Below are 21,649 nucleotides of genomic sequence, written 5' to 3' on the forward strand. Positions count from 1 at the left end.
ACTGATTATAAAATAATAGCAAAAATCTTATCTAATAGATTATCTAAATGCTTACCAAAATTAGTACATATGGATCAAACAGGATTTATTAAAAATAGACAATCAGCAGATAATGTAACTCGCTTATTTAGTATAATTCATTTAGCACAGAAGAGGGAGGAAATGAGTGTGGCAGTTGCTTTAGATGCAGAAAAAGCATTTGATAGATTGGAGTGGGATTTTTTATTTAAGGTATTGGAAAAATACGGATTAGGAGTATCCTTTATAAAATGGATTAAAACCTTAAATACTAATCCCAAAGCTAAAGTAGTGACAAATGGTCAAATTTCAACACCATTTCAGTTAACAAGGTCAACTAGGCAAGGTTGTCCATTATCACCTGCTTTATTTGTGTTGGCGATAGAGCCATTAGCTGAACTGATCAGAATGGACCCAGATATTAAGGGTTTTAGAGTTAACCAAGAAGAATACAAGATCAACTTATTTGCTGATGATGTTCTACTTTATCTAACAAACCCAGTGCAATCGTTGCGTAAATTATCCTATAGATTAGAAGAATATGGGAAAGTATCAGGTTACAAAATAAACTGGGACAAAAGTGAAATTTTACCTCTTACTAAAGGAGACTATAATCAATGTCGATCAATAACCCAGTTTAGATGGCCGGCAAATGGTATAAAATATTTAGGTATAAGAGTCGATAATGATATAAAAAACATATACAAATTAAATTATTTACCACTACTGAAAAAAATTCAAGAAGATCTTGATAAATGGATGGTATTACCAATAACATTAGTAGGTAGAGTAAATACCATAAAAATGAATATATTCCCTAGATTACAATACTTATTTCAATCACTACCAATACAATTACCCCAGAAGTTTTTTCAAGAGCTGAATAAATATGTGAGGAAGTTTCTTTGGAAAGGTAAGATGTCAAGAATATCGTTGGAAAAATTGACATGGAAATTTGAGCTAGGAGGGTTACAACTTCCAAATTTTAAGAATTATTATAAAGCAAATCAACTTAGATTTATTGCATCCTTTTTTGAGAAAGACAAACCGGCGTGGATCAGAATAGAACTAGATAAAATAGGAGAAAACATACCAGAAGACTTTATATATAAATGGGAATCTAAATGGATACGGGAAAAGAAAGAATCTCCTATATTAAAACATTTGATTGATTTATGGAATAAGATAAATGTTGACGATGAGACAAAGAAATCCTTATTAGCAAAGAGATCTTTAATCCAAAATAGACTTATTCCTTTTACAATGGATAATCAACTTTTATATAATTGGTTTCAAAAAGGGATTAGATATATAGGAGATTGTTTTGAAGGAGGTATATTAATGTCATTTGATCAATTAAAGAATAAATATAAAGTATCAAACAACACTCTTTTTTGTTACTTTCAACTAAGGGCTTACTTAAGAGAAAAGCTAGGTCAAACAATGTTACTACCGAAACCCAATGAAATAGAAACTTTAATTCAAAAAGGAAAGATTAAAAAATTTATCTCTTGTATGTATAATTTGATTCAAAAACAGGCAATTAAACAAGGAGTCCATAAGTCAAGACAAAAATGGGAAAGTGATTTGAATATCAAAATTGAAGAAAAAAACTGGTCAAGACTATGTCTTGAGAGTATGACAAATACAATAAACGTTCGATTAAGATTAGTGCAATACAATTTTTTACATCAACTATATATTACACCACAAAAAATAAACAAATTAAACCCAAATCTATCTGATCAGTGTTTTCGATGTAACCAAGAAATTGGTACTTTTTTACATTCTACTTGGTCCTGCTCCAAAATTCAACCTTTTTGGACAAATTTAAGAGTTTTACTGGAACAAATCATTGGAATACAACTTCCACACAACCCAACATTACTTTTACTAGGTAATATTGAAGGGATAAAACCGATAGCCAGATTGAATAAATATCAGAAAGAATTTATAAAAATTGCATTGGCAGTAGCCAAAAAAGCTATTGCAGTGACTTGGAAATCGGATACATATCTAAGTATAGATCGTTGGAAGAACGAAATTTATGGCTGTATTCCACTTGAAAAAATCACTTACAATTTAAGAGATAAATATGAAACATTTTTGAAAATTTGGCGCCCTTATTTACAAAAGACAGGATTAAATATATAGGTGCTCCGAAGATGAAATAATTGGTTACTTGGGGAAAGAAATAAATGCATACACCAAAGTTATTACGAACTCCGTGGAGCGTGTGGGGATCTTCCAATATCCAGGCATTCCTTTTTTTTTTTTTCTCTTTCTTTTTTTTTAGGGATGTTAGGGGGGAGGGGTTAAGGGGAGGGGGGCTGGGTAACATTTTTTTTTCTTTTTCTCATACACTTTTATTTTGTAACTATTTGAAAACAATAAAAAAAGTTTAAAAAAAAAAAAAAAAACTAGGGGATCAGAGGTACTGGATTGGATATTGTGTAATGACCCAGAGGTGATTAGAGAGATTGAGGTGAAGGAGCTGTTAGGAGGCAGTGATCGTAACATGATTGAGTTCACTGTGAAATTTGAGAAAGAAAAGCCGAAATCCGATGTGTCGGTATTGCAGTGGAGTAAAGGAAATTACAGTGGCATGAGAGAGGAACTGGCCAAATTTGACTGGAAAGGGACACTAGCGGGAGGACGGCAGAGCAGCAGTGGCTGGAGTTTATGTGAGAAGTGAGGAATGTGCAAGACAGATATATTCCAAAAAAGAAGAAATTTTCGAATGGAAAAAGATGCAACCGTGGCTGACAAGAGAAGTGAAAGCCAAAGTAAAAGCAAAGCAGAGGGCATTCAAGGAAACAAAAATTAGTGGGAAGACAGAGGATTGGGAAGTTTTTAAAAGCTTACAAAAGGAAACTAAGAAGGCCATTAAGAGGGAAAAGATGAACTATGAAAGAAAGCTAGCAAATAATATCAAAGAAGATACTAAAAGCATTTTCAAGTATATAAAGAGTAAAATGGGTGAGAGTGGATATAGGACCGATAGAAAATGATGCTGGAGAAATTGTAATGGGAGATAAGGAGATGGCTGAGGAACTGAACGAGTATTTGCATCAGTCCTCACTGAGGAAGATATCAGCAGTATACGGGACACTCAAGGGTGTCAGGGAAGAGAAGTGTGCGCAGTCACAATTACGACAGAGAAAGTACTCAGGATGCTGAATAGTCTCAGGGTAGATAAATCTCCAGGACCAGATGGAATGCACCCTTGTGTTTTGAAGGAAGTAGCTGTGGAGATCGCGGAGGCATTAGCAATGATCTTTCAAAAGTCAATAGATTCTGGCATGGTTCTGGATTAGTGGAAGATTGTAAATGCCACTCTGGTATTAAAGAAAGGGGCAAGGAAGCAAAAAGTAAATTATAGACCTGTTAGCTTGAGAAATGGTTGGGAAGTTGCTGGAGTCAATTGTCAAGGATGAGGTTACCGAGTACCTGGAGGCATATGACAAGATAGGACAAACTCAGCATGGTTTCCTTGAAGGAAAATCCTGCCTGACAAACCCATTGAAATTTTTTGAGGAGATTACAAGTAGGCTAGACAAGGGAGATGCAGTGGATGTTGTGTATTTAGATTTTCAGAAGGCCTTTGACAAGGTGCCTCACATGAGGTCGCTAAACAAGATAAGAGCCCATGGAATTACGGGAAAGTTACATATGTGGATAGAGCGTTGGCTGATTGACAGGAAACAGAGAGTGGGAATAAAGGGATTCCATTCTGGTTGGCTGCCAGTTACCAGTGGTGTTCCACAGGGGTCCATGTTGGGGCCGCTTCTTTTTACGTTGTGTATCAATGATTTGGATTATGGAATAGATGGCTTTGTGGCTAAGTTTGCTGATGATACAAAGATAGGTGGAGGGGACGGTAGTGCTGAGGAAACAGAGAGTTTGCAGAGAGACTTGGATAGATTATGAGAATGGTCAAAGAAGTGGCAAAAGAAATACAATGTTGAAAAGTGTATGGTCATGCATGTTGGTAGAAGAAATAAACGGGCAGACTATTATTTAAATGGAGAGAAAACTCAAAGTTCTGAGATGCAATGGGACTTTGGAGTGCTCGTGCAGGATACCCTTAAGGTTATCCTCCAGGTTGAGTCGGTGGTGAAGAAGGCGAATGCAATGTTGGCATGCATTTCTAGATGAATAGAGTAGAGGAGCAGGGATGTGATGTTGATGCTCGATAAGGCACTGGTAAGACTTCACTTGGAATACTGTGTGAAGTTTTGGGCTCCTTATTTAAGAAAGGATGTTCTGACATTGGAGAGGGTTCAGAGAAGATTCACTAGAATGATTCCTGGAATGAGAGGGTTAAGATATGTGGAACATTTGACCACTCTTGGACTGTACTCCTTGGACTTTAAAGAATGAGGGGGAACCTCACAGAAACATGTCGAATGTTAAAAGGCATGGACAGAGTGGATGTGGCAAAGTTGTTTCCCATGGTGGGGGAGTCTAGTACGAGAGAGCATTACTTAAGGATTGAAGGTCGCCCATTCAGAATGGAGATGCGAAGAAATTTTTTTAGCCAGAGGGTGGTGAATCTCTGAATTTGTTGCAGCAGTGGAAGCCAAGTCATTGGGTGTATTTAAGACAGAGATTGATAGGTATGTGAGTAGCCAGGGCATCAAAGGTCATGGTGAGAAGGTGGGGGAGTGGGACTAAATGGGAGAATGGATCAGCTCATGATAAAATGGCGGAGCAGATTCGATGGGCCGAATGGCCGGCTTCTGCTGCTTTGTCGTATGGTCTTATTTGAATGCACCAGTATACGGAATAAGGATCTTGTAGCACAGGTAGAGTTTGACAGGTACAAACTTAGGCAGGTACGACTTTGGTCGAAGGAATAAAGGCAGAGACAATTCTGTAAACAGGGCGAAATTCAAAAATCAGAGGTGCAAAGGGACATGGGTGTCCTTGTGCAGGATTCCCTGAAGGTTAACTTGCAGTTTGTGTCAGTGGTAAGATTGGCAAACTCGATGTTTGCTTTCATTTCGAGAGGATTAGAATACAAGAGCAAGGATGTAATTCTGAGGTTTTATAAGGCATTGGTCAGACCACACTTGGAGTATTGTGAGCAGTTCTGGGTCCCTTCTATCGGAAAACATGTACTGGCATTGGAGGGGGTCCAGAAGATTCACAAGAATGATTCCAGGAATGAAAGAGTTAACAAATGAGGAGTGTTTGACGGTTCTGGGCCTGTACTCATGGGTGTTTAGAAGAATGGCTGATTTATTATCCACCTCAACCCTATTCTCCCACCTCCTCCCCATAATTTTTGAGACTCTGACTAATCAAGAAGTTTACTTATTAACTTCTGCTTTAAAAATCAAACAGGAGAAAATCTGCAGATGCTGGTAATCCAAGCTACACCGGTCCTGATGAAGGGTCTCGCCAGATCTCTCTGACACCTGTCTGGAGAGAGTTGATGTTGGGAGGATGTGGGTGGGTCGAGAACGGTAAGCACAGCCTCCGACTATAGGGATGTCCATTTAGGACAGAGATGAGGAGGAATTCCTTTATCCACAGGATAGTGAATCTGCCACAGGCAACTGTGGAGGCCAAATAATTGCGTATATTTAAAGCAGAGTAACACACACAAATTGTTTGGGGAACAGCAGGCCGGGAAGTTTCTATGGAAAAGAGTAAACAGTCCACGGTTCAGACTGAAACACTTCATCAGGACCTGTGTTGCTTAAGGGTTCCTGCAAATTCATCCCCTGTCCTAATGAGGGGCTGCGAGGGATGGGGTTCTGGGAAAGGGGACAAAGTCATCCTCATCTGCCATCTTTGCCCCCTCTAGCTTCTCATTACCTCTACACACACAGTTCACCCACGGGGTTTCCACCTCTCCCCCCTCCTGGTTCAATCTGCCATTCATCTCTCCCCTACTGGTTCCCATTATCACCTCCTTTACTGTCTCAAACCATCACACTGCCCCACTTCACACTCACAAATTAATGTGAACATTGAATGAAGGGCCTGTTCCTGTGCTGGACTGCTGTATGTTCTCTGTTCCCAGTTTCGAAGAATGAGAGGAGATCTCATGGAAACACAAAATTCTTTCAGGGGTCAACAGGCAGGAGTGAGGGAGGATGTTTCCCCTGTCTGAGGAGTCAAGGGCCAGGTGTCTCTCTGCTCTCCTGTCCAGCGGAAAATCCCTGGGGAGACATTAGTTGTCCACCCGCTTTTGTCGAGTCAAAGGTTAAAGTCTCCCCCCGATCCCCGGGGCCGAGCTGTCCGAGTCTCCCCCCCCCCCCCCCCGATCCCCGGGGCCGCGCTGCCCGAGTCTCCCCCCGATCTCCGGGACCACGCTGCCCGAGTCTCCCCCCGATCCCCGGGGCTGCGCCGCCCGAGTCTCCCCCCGATCCCCGGGGCCGTGCCGCCCGAGTCTCCCCCCCGATCCCCGGGGCCGCGCCGCCCGAGTCTCCCTCCGATCCCCGGGGCTGCGCCGCCCGAGTCTCCCCCCGATCCCCGGGGCTGCGCCGCCCGAGTCTCCCCCCGATCCCCGGGGCCGTGCCGCCCGAGTCTCCCCCCCGATCCCCGGGGCCGCGCCGCCCGAGTCTCCCTCCGATCCCCGGGGCCGCGCTGCCAGAGTCTCCCCCCGATCCCCGGGGCCGCGCTGCCCGAGTCTCCCCCCGATCCCCGGGGCCGCTCCGCCAGAGTCTCCCCCCGATCCCCGGGGCCGCTCCGCCAGAGTCTCCCCCCGATCCCCGGGGCCGCGCTGCCCGAGTCTCCCCCCGATCCCCGGGGCCGCTCCGCCCGAGTCTCCCCCCGATCCCCGGGGCCGCGCTGCCCGAGTCTCCCCCCGATCCCCGGGGCCGCGCTGCCCGAGTCTCCCCCTCCCCGAGTCCGCGCTGCCCGAGTCTCCCCCCGATCCCCGGGGCCGCGCTGCCCGAGTCTCCCCCTCCCCGAGTCCGCGCTGCCCGAGTCTCCCCCTCCCCGAGTCCGCGCTGCCCGAGTCTCCCCCCGATCCCCGGGGCCGCGCTGCCAGAGTCTCTCCCCGATCCCCGGGGCCGCGCTGCCCGAGTCTCCCCCCGATCCCCGGGGCCGCGCTGCCCGAGTCTCCCCCCGATCCCCGGGGCCGCGCTGCCCGAGTCTCCCCCCGATCCCCGGGGCCGCGCTGCCCGAGTCTCCCCCCGATCCCCGGGGCCGCGCTGCCCGAGTCTCCCCCCGATCCCCGGGGCCGCGCTGCCCGAGTCTCCCCCCGGTCCCGGGGCCGGGCCGCCCGAGTCTCCCCCCGATCCCCGGGGCCGCGCCGTCCGAGTCTCCCCCCGATCCCCGGGGCCGGGCCGCCCGAGTCTCCCCCCGATCCCCGGGGCCGCGCCGTCCGAGTCTCCCCCCGATCCCCGGGGCCGCGCTGCCCGAGTCTCCCCCCCCCGATCCCCGGGTCCGTGCTGCCCGAGTCTCCCCCCGATCCCCGGGGACTCTCTAATTCTCTGCTTCTCCCCCTAGTCTCTGTCACCCTGGATGTGGAAACCGCGAATCCGTGTCTCGAGGTGTCTGAGGATCGGAAGAGTGTGAGATGTACCGGGACCGGGACCCGGAGGGATCTCCCTGACACCGGGAAGAGATTCACATACTGGGAATGTGTGCTGGGATCGGAGGGATTCACATCGGGGAGACATTACTGGGAGGTGGAGGTGACGGGGAATCGGGTCTGGTGGCTGGGAGTCGCCGCAGAGTCTGTGGAGAGGAAGGGATTGTTGTTCAGTGTGAGACCGGAGACCGGATTCTGGGTCATCGGGCGGGATGATGACGTGTTACATCGGGATTATGACGTGTTCGTTGGTCTCCTCTCCCCCGAGTTCCGTCTCCCTGCCGGTCCCATCCCCGGGAGGGTGGGAGTTTATCTCAGTTACGAGTCCGGGACAGTTTCATTTTACAACGCGGAGACCAAGTCCCATCTCCACACCTTCACTGGGAACAAATTCACGGGGAAACTTTATCCTGTCTTCCGGACTGTGGATGTGAACCAGTGGCTGAGAATCTGCTCCGGTTCCGCTCCGGGTCTGTAAACGGGTCGGGTCCCGGGACCGGCGTCAGGAGTAAAGTCCCTGTAAATATAAATGTGCGGAGGGTGCAGCTAAATACGTGGCTAAGGAGATGGTGCAGGAGGGAGGGCTTCATGTTTCTGAGCAATTGGGCTTTGTTCCCGGGAAGGTAGGGCCTGTTCCGACGGGACGGTTTGCCCCTGAACTGGAGGGGAACTAACATCCTTGCGGGTAGATTTGCTAGTGCTGCTCGGGGGGGGAGGGGGAGTGGGTAAAAAAGATTTGCAGAAGGAGGGGAACCAGAGTGTTAGAGCAGATAGTGAGGTGGAGGAGGATAAAGGTCATGCGAGGACTGCATATATAGACAGAAATCAAAGGTTTGCACATTAGGTTGTAAATTAATTTTCAGAGCTTTAGAAATTGTAGTAAAAAAAGATTTCTAAAAAAGATTTTAATGAAGAACATGACCAGAACATATGTGAAAAAGTGGCTACTTCAGTTTTACACCTATCGCAATAATTGTCTATGTTAGGAAATATTTTGGATAGTCTCTCCTTTGTTAAATAGTAACAATGAACAATTTTAAATTGAATTAAACACTGATTGGCACATATCAAAGAAGAATTGACCATCTTCATTAACAAAGGTCATATTAAGTTCTCTCTCCCAATCTTGTTTAATTTTTAGTGATTAAGGGGATCTGTTTTTCTTTTTGCAGATTTATTTATTTTTATTTTCATTTATTTTGTGATGGTCGATTGATGACTTTTGAAGAGTTAATTAGCAAATATTCTCTCTCTCATACACACTTTCTGCAATATCTTCAGGTTAGACATTTTTTACAAAAATAATTATCTGTTTCAATATATGCAAGAATCTGATTAGTTGGATAGTATTTTGAATATGAATCCTTTAGTAAGAGAACTTGTAATTCTCATTGGTAGAATTTATAATTTATTTTTAATACATTAATACAAAAAGATAACCTCTCACCTAAGGTTTATACATGATAGAAATATTCGTTGTTTCAGACGTGATAGAGGGGGAGGGATGAAATGGGGAGGAGTGGCATTACTAGTCAGGGAAAATATCACAGCTGTGCGTAGACAGGACAGCCCGGAGGGCTTGTCTACAGAGGACATATGGGTGGAGCTGAGGTACGGGAAAGGTGTGACCACACTAATAGGGGTGTATTATAGACCGCCCAATAGTCAGAGAGAATTGGAGGAGCAAACCTGTATAAAGATAGTAGACCGATGTAAGAAACAGGAAGTTGTAATAGTAGGGAATTTTAACTTTCCACATATTGACTGGGACTCCCAAACTGTAAAAGGGCTAGATGGCTTGGAGTTTGTGAAATGTTTTCAGGGAAGTTTTCTAAATCAATATATAGAGGTACCTACGAGAGAGGATGCAATACTTGATCTCCTATTAGGAAACCAGACAGTCAGGTGACAGAAGTATGTGTAGGCGAACATTTTGGGTCCAGTGACCATAATGTCATCAGTTTCAAGTTAATCATGGATAAGGACGGGTCTGGTCCTTGAGTTGAGGTTCTAAATTGGAGAAGGGCTAATTTTGTGGAAATGAAAAAGGATCTAGGAAGAGTGGATTGGGATAAGTTTTTTTTTTCCTGACAAGGACGTGTTCAGTAAGTGGAAGGCCTCCAAATGTGAAATTTTGAGAGTGCAGAGTTTGCATGTTCATGCCAGGATTAAAGGGAAAGTTAACAGGCACAGGGAACCTTGGTTTTCAAGGGATATTGGCGATCTGGTTAAGAAAAAGAGAGAGGTGTATAGCAGGTAGAGGCAACAAAGAGCAAATGAGTTACTTAAAGAGTATAGAAAACGTAAGAAAATACTAAAGAAGGAAATCAGGAAGGGAAAAAGAAGACATGAGGTGGCTTTGGCAGATAATGTGAAGGAAAACCTGAAGGGTTTCTACAAGTATATTAAGAGGAAAAGGACAGTAAGGGACAAAATTGATCCCCTAGAAGATCAGAGTGGTCGTCTATGTGTGGAGCCTTACGAGATGGGGGAGATCTTAAACAGTTTTTTTGCATCAGTATTTACTCAGGAAACTGGCATAGTGTATATGGAAGGAAGGGAAACAAGCAGTAGTGTCATGGAACATTTGTAGATTAAGGAGGATGAGGTGCTTACTGCCTTACAGCGAATAAAGGTAGATAAATTCCCTGGGCCTGACTTGATATTTCCTCGGACCTTGAGAGAGACTAGAGTAGAAATTGCAGGGGCCCTGACAGAAATATTTAAAATTTCTTCAGCCACGGGTGCAGTGCCGGAGGATTGGAGGGTAGTTCATGTTGTTCCGTTGTTTAAAAAAGGCTCCAATGGTAAACCAGGTAACTACAGGCCAGTGAGCCTGACATCAGTAGTATGTAAGTTATTGGAGGATGTTCTGAGAGATCGGATTTACAAGTATTTGGACAGCCAAGGGCTGATTAAGGATAGTCAGTACGGTTTTGTGCATGGTAGATCGTGTTTAATGAATCTCGAAGAGTTTCTCGAGGTGGTTACCAACTAAGTAGGTGAAGGAAAGGCTGTGGATGTTGTCCACATGAACTTTAGTAAGGCCTTTGACAAGGTCCCACATGGGAGGTTAGTTCAGAAAGTTCAGACATGAGGTATCCATGGAGAGGTTGGAGAGATTGAAAGAGTGCAGAGATTTACTAGGATGTTGCCAGGTCTTCAGGAGTTGAGTTACAGGGAAAGATTGAACAGGTTAGGACTTTATTCCTTGAAGCGTAGAAGAATGAGGGGAGATTTGATAGAGGTTTACAAAATTATGTGGGGTATAGGTAGTAAATGCGAGTAAGTTCTTTCCATTTATATTAGGAAAGATAAATATGAGAGGACATAGTTTTAGGGTGAAAGGGGAAAGGTTTAGGGGGAACATTAGGAGGATCTTCACTCAGAGAGTGGTGGGAGTGTGGAACGAGCTGCCATCTGACATGGTAAATGCAGGCTCACTCTTAAGTTTTAAGAATACATTGGATAGATACCTGGATGGGAGAGGTCTGGAGGGTTACGGACTGGGTGCAGGTCAATGGGACGAGCGGAATAAAGTTTCCGCACAGACTAGAAGCACCAAATGGCCTGTTTTCTGTGCTGTAGTGTTCTATGGTTCTATGGAGTGAAATAAACACGAAATAAGAATTGTCGATTGATTAATTTTAACTCGTTCACCGCATCCGTCAACCGAACAGAAACACCGGGGATTCAGCAGCAGTTGCGGGCGGCGGGTCCTGAGCTCCCCCGGGTCCTAAAGTCCACCCGTAATGAGACAGGTTAAATGGGACAAGTGGGGGCGGTGCTGACCAGAAAAGACAGTGAAGATTGTTCATTAAGTTTATCTGCCATTTCTTTGTCCCCCATTACTACTTCACCAGCATCATTTTCCAGTGGTCCAGTATCAACTCTCATCTCCCTTTCACTCTTCATGTAACTGAAAACTAAACTTTTAGTATCCTGATTTATATTACTGGCCAGTTCGCCCTCATATTTCGTCTTGACCATTCTTATGGCTTTTTTCGTTGCCTTTTGTTGGATTATAAGAGCATCCCAATAATCCAACATCCCACTCACCTTTGCTACCCTATATGTCATTTCCTTAGGTTTAACACAATTATTACATGCCTTTTCCAGCTCAAACTGTGAATTGATTTAAAGTCAGTCCCATAATTTAATAAAGTTTTTATCTGAAAACTATCTACCCTCGCAAAGATTGTACTGAAGACTGCATTTGATTTTTCTTCAGCCTTATACGCTTCACATTGAAATAGTATGTGTTTCGACAGTTTCATAATGACAAAATGTACACGACACAGAATGAAGTTTTCCAATTAGATACAAGGCATAATTAAGCATAGTGTGGACATTTCTATGTCATGTCAATATCATTCCTTCCCTTGTTTTAAGCCCTTCTTCTATAAACCCAACAGGTTTATGTATTCTGTAAAGGTGTCTATCCTTATGTCCATTATCCTACGTCTTGTCATAAGCCCCCAATTCTTAACACTACCAGCCCTTTAGCTTCTCATTTGCTAAGTGGAAGGTCTATATCCACAGCTTAACATTTAACAGCTTTTGGTGCTAAACAGTCAATATCATCATTTCCCTCAACAGTGTGATGTTCAGGGCCCATAATGTGCAGACATATAAATCAAACTTTATATATGAAATACCGTTTGACAAGTTTCCAACAGTCAATCTGACCTACTGCCAGAATGACCTGTTTAAGACTTATCAAAACTGAAATGTATTCTGAGCAAATTATAAGGACCAATTTCCTCCACCCACTGTAAGCCTAAACTGTTGGCAAATAATTCTGCTTCCTATGCTGATAAATGGCTATAAGTCATTTCTTTATCATTACCTGCAATTCAGGCACACAAAAACAGCCACACCAACATCCCCAGTTAACTTATCTTTGGATTCATCTGTAAAAATGGTTACTGTATGATAATAACTTTCATTAATATACTAATGAACCAACAGACTCTCAGGCAGAACCGAATCCAATCGTGTAACCTAAAATCAACTGAAGTCATTGGAAAAAACCAGGTGGGGTTACAGAGAAAGCTACAGTGGGACATATTGTATCATCAAATACACCCGTATTCCCAGCGTCATAAGAACCCAGCCACTCAGAACAAAAAACACTCTTCTTGTGATGTCCCCAACCGTCCTCCAGCACACCTTTAACAGGATGATCATTTCCTTGCCCCGCAAATTAATCCAGTATGTTGAGATCAACTTGAACCTCTGTTACTTTGAGGGCAATTGTCCCATTGCAATCAGTAAAGCCAAAACAGGAGGCAACATTACTGCACTAGAACACAATCTTAAAGTCTGTAATTGTATCACATACAAACATTTTTAATTTGAAGATGAAGGTGATCCATAAGCAACACAGACATGATCAAGAACAGATCAAATTAAACAAATATAATTGGTCAACAAAGATTTTCATGTTGCACCCAAGAATACCCACATAGATGTCTGAGGAGATTTAAAGCTCCTTTACATTCATCAATTATTTTACTGATAGGTGCTTCCACGTCAGCTTATTATCCATCCACATACTGAGAAATCTTACCACTGACACTTCCACAAGATATTAATGACATAATTTAAAATCAAGTGCAAGTCTATTAATGCTGTTTGTAAACCACATAATGTGTTTTAACGACTAAAAGCTTAAAATCCTCATCAATCTGCACACTGTTTGACCTATTAATTGTAAATTGCAATTAATACCTCTAATCCATAAAGCAACGTCATCTGTATATTGTGATTTACCCAGGGTATCCCATTTTCCCATCTCAGAGAAAATATCATTAATCATAATATTAAATAATGAACGGCTACAAATACTGCCTTATGGGATCCCATTCTCTATCTCATAGAAACACCAACATGACATGCAGACCGGTACATGCACAGTCTGTCCAAATAAAAAACTCAGAAAAATTATACAATGTCCCCCTCACTCCTAATTTAATCAAAAGTCCTTTCTTCCATATCATTTCCCTTTTCAGTATCAAGAAAGTACTGATATTACAACATCTTTATTTAATTGTGTTTTCCGAATATCATCTTCCAAATCTAAAACTGAATCTAATGCCATTTCACCCTTCCAAAATCCACTCTAATAAAACACTTTATCATCACTCTTTCCAAAATATAACTCAAGCGCTTGATTACCATACATTCCATAAGTTTACATATATGAGACATTCACGATATAGGCCCTTAACTAGAAGGATCAGATGGGGATCTGCCAGGTTTTAGAATTGGCACTACTATTTCCATTTTCCATGAGGAAAGTAGATGCACAATTCAAACATTTAATATTTTCACAAAAGCGAATTAGAAACAATTACAATTTCAAATATCACTCTTTCCTGGGAACACCTGACCTGCATTATTAATAGACGTCTTAAATTCATACAAAGAAATCTCTCCATCAGTGATACTATCATTGCTACAGCTGACTTCCAGCACTGAAAAACATATCCCTACATTGTTTAACTTCTTCACTTAAATTATCCTGATTATGAATCTCAACAAATGACCCAGCCAGTAACACAAACTTCCCTGTTTCAGTAACAATCATTTTGCCCTCATTAATCAACATGATCCCCACAAATCCCCCCATTTTCTAAATCGTATCCCAAACAATTCCAAGTTTGATATCCCTTCCAATATTATCTCCATATAAACTCCAGTAAATCACCTCCTTCTTCACCACGGCCTTTGCCCTTTAATTGTTAATTATGTAACTCGGAGACTGATGCACCATCACATAAAAACTCACATTTCTCCCAATTTGCTTCCTGTCCCGATATAAATCCAAATCTAAACTCATAAAGACAGGAAGGCTGACTGACGTTCACATAAACTATTCACCATCTGAGCTCCCATTTGAGCGACATGCACCACAGCCATTGACAGCAGGGGTCAGTGTTACATCTGAGCTACGATAGGCTGGAGGAAATCGGCCCATGATCAGCCCCTCCTCTTCCGCTCCATCGCCATGGCGGAGTTCAGCGATTCGCTTCTGTCGGTGTCGCCGGCCTCGGCGCCCACAAGGACGGGTGTGATTCCCCTTCGCGCCTCGGTGGGTCTGTTTCGGTGACGTCTGTGGTGGCTGACGAAACATGCTTCGACAGGGAGCGAGCGAGGACAATGACTACAACTCCCAGAAGGCCCCACTGATGACGTTGAGGTGTTGTTTAGGGTTAAGGTATAAAAGCAAAATGGAGGAAAATGTAATGCATTACGTTTTCTGTACCGTGTCGTGCCTTCAATAAAAAATTAAAAGAGAGATTCCAGCGAGAAATAGATAGAACATAGAACAATACAGCACAGTACAGGCCCTTCGGCCCACAATGTTGTGCCGACCCTTAAACGCTGCCTCCCTAAATTTAAATTCCTCCATACACCTGTCTAGTAGTCTCTTAAACTTCACTAGTGTATCTGCCTCCACCACTGACTCGGGCAGTGCATTCCACGCACCAACCACTCTCTGAGTATAAAATCTTCCTCTAATATCCCCCTTGAACTTCCCTCCCCTTACCTTAAAGGCATGTCCTCTTGTATTGAGCAGTGGTGCCCTGGGGAAGAGGCACTGGCTGTCCACTCTATCTGTTCCCCTTAATATCAACTATACCTCTATCATTTCTCCTCTCATCCTCCTTCTCTCCAGAGAGTAAAGCCCTAGCTCCCTTAATCTCTGATCATAATCCATACACTCTAAACCAGGCAGCATTCTGGTGAATCTCCTCTGTACCCTTTCCAATGCTTCCACATCCTTCCTATAGTGAGGTGACCAGAACTGGACAGAGTACTCCAAGTGTGGCCCAACCAGAGTTTTAATGAGCTGCATCATTACATCGCGACTCTTAAACGCTATCCGTAGACTTATGAAAGCTAACACCCCAGAAGCTTTCTTAACTACCCCATCTACCTGTGAGGGAATTTTCAGGGATCTGTGGACATGTACCCGCAGATCCCTCTGCTCCTCCACACTTCAATGTATCCTGCCATTTACTTTGTAACCTGTCTTGGAGTTTGTGCTTCCATAGTGTACCACCTCACACTTCTCCAGGTTGAAATCTATCTGCAACTTCTCAGCCCATTCCTGCGTCCTATCAATGTCTCTCTGCAATGTTCGACAATCCTCAACACTAACCACAACACCACCAACCTTTGTGTCGTCTGCAAAATTGTCAACCCGCCCTGCTACACCCATATCTAGGTCGTTAAGAAAAATCACGAAATCAGCAGTATCACGAAAAGAACCGATCCTTGTGTGACAACACTAGTCACAACCCTCCAATCCGAATGTACTCCCTCCACCACGACCCTCTGCTTTCTGCAGGCAAGCCAATTCTGAATCTACTTGGCCAAACTTCCCTGTATCCCATGCTTTCTGACTTTCTGAATAAGCCTACCGAGTGGTACCTTCTCAAATGCCTTACTAAAATCCATGTAGATCACATCCACTGCACGGCCCTCATCTATATGCCTGTTCTCCTCTTCAAGGAACCCTATCAGGCTTGTTAGACACGATCTGCCCTGCAATAAAGCATGCTGACTGTCCCTCATCAGACGACAATTCTCTAAATGTCAGTAGATTCTAACACTAAGAATCTTTTTCAACAGCTTTCTCAGCACAGACGTAAGGCTCACTGGTGTATAATTACACGGACTATCCCTACTACCTTTTTTGAACAAGGGGACAACATTCTCCTCCCTTCAATCCTCCGGTACCATTACCCTGGACAACGAGGACATAAAGATCCTAGCCAGAAGCTTAGCAATCTCACCCCTCGCCATGTGGAGCAGCCTGAGGAATATTCCGTCAGTCCCCGGGGACTTATCCGTCCTAATGCATTTTAACAACTCCAACACCTCTTCTCCCTGAATATGAACATGCTCCAGCACATCAACCTCACCGTCATCAAGTTCGCTGTCATTGGTGAATACCGAAAAGAAGTATTCACTGAGGACATGGCTCACTTTCAAAGCCCCCAGGCACATCTTCCCACCTTTATCTCTAATCGGTCCTACCTTCACTCCTGTCATCCTTTTGTTCTTCGCATAATTGAATAATGTCTTGGGGTTTTCCTTTATCCTACTCGCTAATGCATTCTCATGCCCCTTTTTTGTTCTTCTCAGCCCCTTATTAAGCTCTTTTCTTGCTACCCTATATTCCTTAATAGACCCATCTGATCTTTGTTTCCTAAACCTCATGTATGCTGCTTTCTTCCACCTGACTAGATTTTCACCTCACGTATCACCCATGGTTCCTTCACCCTACCATTCTTTATCTTCCACACCGGGACAAATTTATCCCTAACATCCCTCTGGTTCCATACACACTTTCGCACTGTTACACTGATAAGTCCTATTCTTTCACGTCTTATCCATTAGCTCTTCACATACTTGTAGATTGCCTTGTCGTTTTCCTTAATCCCGCCCGCCAAGGACTTCTCATGGCCCCTTCTGGCTCTCCTAACTTCCTTCTTAAGATCCTTGCTGTTAGCCTTATAATCTTCTAGATCTCTAACATTATATAGATCTCTGAACCTTTTGTAAGCTTTTCTTTTCTTCCTGACTAGCTGGATTACAGCCCTTGATCACCAATGTTCCAGTACCCTACCATAACTTCCCTGTGTCATTGGAACGTACCTATGCAGAACTCCACACAAATATCCCCTGAACATTTGACTCATTTCTTCAGTACTTTTCTCTGAGAACATCTGTTCCCAGTTTAAGCTTCCAAGTTCCTACCTGATAGTCTCATAATTCCCCTTACTCAAATTAAACGCTTTTCTAACTTCTCTGCTCCTATCTCTCTCCAATGATAATGTAAAGGAGATAGATTTATGAGCACTATCTCCAAAATGCTCTCCCACTGAGAGATCTGACTCCTGACCAGATTCATTTCCCAATACCAAATCGACCCGTTTGAAATTATGATTGCTCTGCGATAATCCAATGTGGTTTTGGGAGGCCAGTCTGTTTGGATGCGCACGGATCTGGGTATGTGAGCGCCATAGGAGTGTCGGCAGCTTCGGGGGTGCGCACGGACTTGGGGGTGCAGACAGATTTGAAGATTGCACTGACGGAGGGGATTTTGGCGAATGTGGGCGTGCACAGTGATTTGCGGACGGACGCAGATATCGGCGTTTGTCAGTGGATATGAGATGCCGGTAGAGTTGTGAGCACACACTGACTCGAGTGTGCACACGGATTTGTGGAGGTGCGCAGATCTGGGAATGTCAGTGGATTTGGTGTTACCCACTGAATTTGGGAGTTGGTGGATTTAGAGGTACTCATGGATTTGTGGAGGTGCGCAGATCTGGGAATGCCAGTGGATTTGTTGCTACCCACTGAATTTGGGAGTTGGTGGATTTAGAGGTGCTCACGGATTTGGGATGCAGACGTATTTCATGTTTTTCCGGTGCATGTTTGGCGAATATCAAAGCTGTTTCATCTGTGGATACTTTTATAATAAATAGTTTAACCTTTGAACTTTGATCTTGCAGTATTTTTAAGGTGCTGGTTGCTATGTCTGAAGTGAGTCTTCCTCTGTGATTCTCTAATGTACATGAGGAGGTGGCTGTGGATTTGGGGTGAGCACAAATCTGGGTTGTGCACATATTTAGGAATGTGGGTCGATTTGGGAGTGTCAGCAGCTTTGGGAGTGCCCATGAATTGGGGGGGCTTTTATATTTGTGGGGGTGCGCAGGTTTGGGAGGGTTGGTGGATTTGGGGGGCATATATATTTGCGGGTAGAAACATACAAAAAGCTACAGCGCAATACAGGCTCTTCGGCCCACGATGTTGTGACGAACATGTACTTACTCCAGAAATTACCCTCCAAACCCCTCTATTTTTCTAAGTTCCATGTACCTATCCAGGAGCCTCTTAAATGACCCTTTCGTATCCGCCTCCAAAACTGTCACCGGCAGCCCATTCCACGCACTCACCACTCTCTGCATATATCTTTAAAACAAAAACTTTTTCTGTGCCTACTTTTAGGTACCTTAAAACTGTGCCCTCTCGTGATAGCCATTTTAGCCCTGGGAAAACGCCTATGACTATCCACACAATCAATGCCGCTCATCATTTTATACACCTTTATCAGGTTACTCGCATCCTCCGCGGCTCCAAGGAGATAAGGCCAAGTTCACATCAACCTAGTCTCATAGGGATGCCGCCGAATCCAGGCAACATCCATGTAAATCTCCTCTGCACCCTTTCTATAGTTTCCACATCCTACCTGCACTGAAGTGATCAGAACTGATCCCAGTGGTGGAGGGAGGGGGCGTGGATGTGTGGGGGTAAAACACCGTCATGGCGACTCAGAAACTCATTGGCCCGTCATATGTCAATCAATGTACTGCTCCAGAATGCCGCCCACCATTTGGTCTGTGGACATGTCTGTCTATTCCCCTTCATGCTCAGTACCTCACAGTCTGACGTTCCCAGAGGACTGCAGGGCTAATGTGATACTGGTTGGCTCATCCACTGTCAGTTACTCTGATTTCCAACTTCCACATGAATAATGGTCTAACGGGAAAACACAGGGCTGGGGTATGGATAAATACTGTTTTTATTTTCATTGATGAAAAGCCATGTCGCTGGATCTTAATTGCTACCTCCGCTACTACCAATGACTGCCGTCAATAACTGAAAGCTAATTATAGCTGAGAGATGAGGATCCAAGGATGCAGACAGTATCGAAAGAACAGGCTGGAAGACAGAGATGGTGGCATAGTTCTGTTTGTAAAAAAACAAGTAAAATCAAACCATTAGAAAGAGGTGATGGAGGGGCGGAAGGTGTTGAACCACTGTGGATAGAGCTAAGGAACTATAAGGTGAAAGACACTGTATAGACCATGGAACAGCAGTAAGGATGTGACCTACAAATTAAACGGGAGATAAAGAATGCTTGCCAAAAAGCAAATGGTAGAAGAGTTATGAGGGATTTAAATATACATGTAGATTGGAAAAATCAGGTTCAGCTGGATTCCAGGTAGAGGAATTTTTCGAGTGCCTTCGAGATAGCTTTTTAAGGCAGCTCACGATTGAACCGACTGGAGGATCCGCTCTACTGATTCGGGTGTGGGGCAATGAAGCAGAAGTGATTGGAAACCTGAAAGTAGAAGAACCTTTAGGGGCAAACGAGCATAATGTTTTTGAATTTACCCTGAAGTTTGAGAAGGAGAAGTGGAAATCAGATGTGGTGGTATTACAGCAGAGTCACGGTAATCACAGAGGCGATTACAATCGGCCAGAATTAACTGGAAAGATCACCGGCAGGATCCACGGCAGGGCAGCGATGGCTGGAATTTCCGGAAGCAATTCGGAAGGCACGGGATAAATACATCACCAAAGAGGAAGAGATTTGCAGGAATGTCAATGCCAGCATAAAAGCCCAAGAGAATTGAGAATAAAATTGTGGGAAGTTAAACAACTTGGAAGCTTATGAAAGCCAAAAGAAAACAACTAAAAAGTCATTAAGAAGGTAAAGATGGAATACGAATTTAAGCTAGACAGTGATATAAAAGAGGACACCAAGCATTTCTTCAGATACATAACGTGTAAAAGGGAGGAGAGAGTGAATTTCGGGCCGTGGGTAAACGATGCTGGAGACTTAGTAATGGGGCAAAAGAAAAGTCGGACTGAATCGGTATTTTAGGGGTATGGGGGAAAACGTTGGCAGATAATGTACAGTGCAAACACGAGGAAATCTGGAGATGCTGGAAATTCAATCAACACACACAAAATGCTGGTGGAACACAGCAGGCCAGGCAGCATCTACAAGGAGAAGCACTGTCGACGTTTCGGGCCGAGACCCTTCGTCAGGACTAACTGAAAGGAAAGATAGTAAGGGATTTGAAAGTAGTGGGGGGAGGGGGAAACGCGAAATGATAGGAGAAGGCCGGAGGGGGTGGGGTGAAGCCAAGAGCTGGAAACGTGACTGGCGAAAGTGATGCAGAGCTGGAGAAGGGAAAGGACCATAGGACAGGAAGCCTCGGGAGAAAGAAAGGGGTGGGGGGAGTACCAGAGGGAGATGGGGAACAGGCAGGGTGATGGGCAGAGAGAGGGAAAAAATAAAAGAAACAATTAAATATGTCAGGGATGGGGTAAAAAGGGGTGGAGAGGCATTAACGGAAGTTAGAGAAGTCAATGTTCATGCCATCAGGTTGGAGGATACACAGCCGATATAAGGTGTCGTTCCTCCAACCTGAGTTTGGATTCATCTTGACAGTAGAGGAGGCCACGGATATTCATATCAGAATGGGAGTGGGACGTGGAATTAAAATGTGTGGCCACTGGGAGATCCTGCTTTCTCTGGCGGACCGAGCGTAGGTTTTCAGTGAAACGGTCCCCCAGTCTGCGTCGGGACTCACCAATATATTAAAGGCCACATCGGGAGCACCGGACGCAGTATACCACACCAGCCGACTCACAGGTGAAGTGTCGCCTCACCTGGAAGGAGTGTCTGCGGCCCTGAATGGTGTTGAGGGAGGAAGTGTAAGGACAGGTGTAGCACTTGTTCTGCTTAAAACGATAAGTGCCAGGAGGGAGATTGGTGGGAAGGGATGGGGAGTGGGGAGGGGTGGTGACGAGTGGACAAGGGAGTCGCGTAGGGAGCGATCCCTGTGGAAAGCAGAAAGGGTAGGGGTGTGGGAATGATCTGCTTGGTAGTGGGATCCCAATAGGGGTGGCGGAAGTTACGGAGAATTATACGTTGAACCTGGAGGCTGGTGGGGTGGTAGGTGAGCACAAGGGGAATCCTATCACGAGTGGGGTGGCGGGCCGATGGGGTGAGGGCAGATGTGCGGGAAATGGGAGAAATCCGTTTGAGAGCAGAGTTGATGGTGAAATAAGAGAAGCCCCTGTGTTTAAAAAAGGAACACATCTCCTTCGTCCTGGAATGAAAAAACCTCATCCTGAGAGCAGATGCGGTGGAGACGGAGGAATTGTGAGAAGGGGATAGCATTTTTGAAAGAGACAGGGTGGGCAGAGGAATAGTCCAGGTAGCTGTGAGAGTCTGTAGGCTTACAGTAGATATCAGTAGAT

Source organism: Hemitrygon akajei, unplaced genomic scaffold (assembly GCF_048418815.1).
Source record: "Hemitrygon akajei unplaced genomic scaffold, sHemAka1.3 Scf000038, whole genome shotgun sequence".
NCBI lineage: Eukaryota > Metazoa > Chordata > Chondrichthyes > Myliobatiformes > Dasyatidae > Hemitrygon > Hemitrygon akajei.